Raw genomic sequence first — 2,763 nt, forward strand, 5'->3', positions numbered from 1 at the left:
AGTCGGACTTTGTGTTTCAGTGACATCAGTTTGGTAAGTTTAGCTTTGTTTTCATTAGTGGAGGCAGGATACAGTATGTCATCAGTATTGGTGAAAATTTCCATAGAAATTATTTATTATTGGTATTATTGGAGACTCTCTACTAATAATTAATTGTTATTGTTATTCTATTATTTCTAAAAATAAAGGCCTCACTACTAGAAAGAAACTTTAGAGTAACCATAGTGCTATCCTAGGCACTTTAACATTGGGAGTTGGGTCATCTAGACCCACTAGACAGTGCGCTGAACCTTTTTTCTTCAATGATTTGTGAACCTCACTGGTGTCCATGGATTACATGAAATCTTTCCACCTTTATCCACCTTTGTCATGGTAGGGAGAACATGTCAAAGTAAGGGGGGGTCATCTAAGATAGCACAAGGGTTAATCATTCCCGCCGATACAGTAAGACTTCAATATTTCTGCAGTGTTGTGGTTGTGACACTTTTTCTACCTCCATTGCCATTTTTGTGTATTTTTACGCATCTCCTGATGTTGACCTACACGTTACCTGAAAATTCCCAACAAAAAGCTTTTAAAGAACAGATTCCCCACAACTCTTTAAGCAGAATTAACAGCTGCACAGCTCTGTGAACAAGAGTAATGTAGGGCATGAAAGGTTTAAAGCTTCATAACAAATCCAAAACCAGTATAGTTGTTAATCTCCCACTAAAAATATAACTACGATATGGATGTGCAGGAAAACATATAGACGTCAACTTCACCACCTCCACTCTCGATTTTTTACTTCGCTTGCTTCGATTTGTCGCATTTTTGCTGTTTCCCAAACCCAAAATGGATTCCGTGTTTGCTGTTCCAGATTACTGACGGCTACGATGCTACGGTACAGGAAAAAAAGAGAAAAAGTAGACATTTCATGCTATTAAACATGTCTGCCAAGAACTGAATGTCTTCAGCGTCAGGGCACATAGATGAGGCAAAATCTCAAAATGAGCTGTTTGCACAGGAAAAAAAATGTAATGACTTATTTTGGGATTCTCAGAACAGTAAAGAAGAAGTGAAACCCAGAAAGGATGCAAGATATAAATGTTGATTTCCTGTTTATATAGACTCCAAACAAAGTAGAAGATAAAAGAAGCTTTGGTACAAATAAATGTGTTAATTTTGACCTAAATACTTTTCTAATCGCTTTTTTATATACTTAACTTACTTGAAAATAATTTTTAAGCCTCGACTGGATTTAACTTTTTTATTGAAACTAAGCTTTCTTCTGGCTGTACCTGATTCTTTGTGGGTTTGATTTGGGTTTTTTGTTTGTTGTTTTTACTTAAATCTTCAAGGAATAAAATAAAGTTAAAAAACTTTTATACATCAGACTAAAATAATTGATCCTTTCATGTTGTGACTACATAGAATTGTGGGACTGGATCCTCCTCTTCCTTTAGAATAGATGGGCTTGTCTTTTCCTTGGCTAAAAGAGATTATAAAGGAAGCCCCGCACCTCCTTTCTTTTGCAATTTGCTGAATTTGACCTTCCTTTTTAAAGGAAACATCCAGTTACAGAAGGGGCCATTTCATTCACTAAAGACGATTTCTTTTCAAAAAGGACTGCAGACAGACTATTTTTCCATTTTTCAGCCTCTCAACTTTATCTTTCGATCAGACAAGACACTATCAAATCCCAACTTTACCCAAACAGACGAAAAGGCGGAACAAACATGGCAGTAGTTGGACTACGCCCAGAGACCAATCCAGAGCAGAGGATTCAGTGGCTTCATGCCTCAATTTTCATCTTAAATTTCAAATGTAATGACAGGGTTCATGTAAGACATGATCTATTTTTAACGTTGTTTTGTGACTAAAGTAACAAATGACAGAATCCAAAAACTTTTACCACGTTTGCTTTTGACACTAAAAAAAACATATTGGAGAACACACCAATGAAACAATCCTGGTTGTTTTTTTACAGGCACTTCCCCCGTAACCATATTGTTTGCCTCATCATCTCCACTCTTCTCTCCATCCAGAATCCAAAACCTCTGGTGGTAGTGCATGGAAATGGCCTCATGTTTATTTAAACCTGTTTATTAAAGCTGAGAGGCTGGTGGCCCATTCATTTTTTTGGGGGGAGTTTTTCTCACAGTTAACCAACCTTGGATGCATTCATCATCCCAACGCAGCGCCGCTCGGCCTAAACGGCACTCCACCACATTTAGTGTGACATTAACTGCACGCAAACCAGCGGGTGTATCAAAGAGAAGCACAATTACAGAGGAGGGGGGGGAAGAGGAAAAGAGGTGGAGAAATGACCACTGAGAGAAGAAGGAAGAAAAAAAAAGTGGAAGAGCAGCAGAGTGTCAGTGATGTAGCTTCTAATTTTGGTGCAGGCTTGGGCACTACCTCACTTGGGCGAGATCTTGCTCAAGGCAGAGGAGACACTGAATTAGCAATGCGCATACTCGCCACGGCGAAATTCCAACGCACACAAATGCAGCGCAGGGAAGAGACCATTTCAACATTTGTGCGACATTACTCGAGTGTTACTTACTCGTCCTTATTTTAAACTATGTGTAAATATATTGGATGATGTCCTACAAAAAAGAAAGAAAAGATGATTTCACAGTTGAGCTCTTTAACTATGGATCAAAAAAAGATAATTTATGTTTGTTCAGTGGAGAGCAAAATAAAATAAAAAAATGATATAAATGATCAAAAATTATATCAAATTATATTAAAAAAATCAAGAAGAGTCAACACAGTTCA

This window comes from Oryzias latipes, chromosome 20, assembly GCF_002234675.1.
Source record: "Oryzias latipes chromosome 20, ASM223467v1".
Lineage (NCBI taxonomy): Eukaryota > Metazoa > Chordata > Actinopteri > Beloniformes > Adrianichthyidae > Oryzias > Oryzias latipes.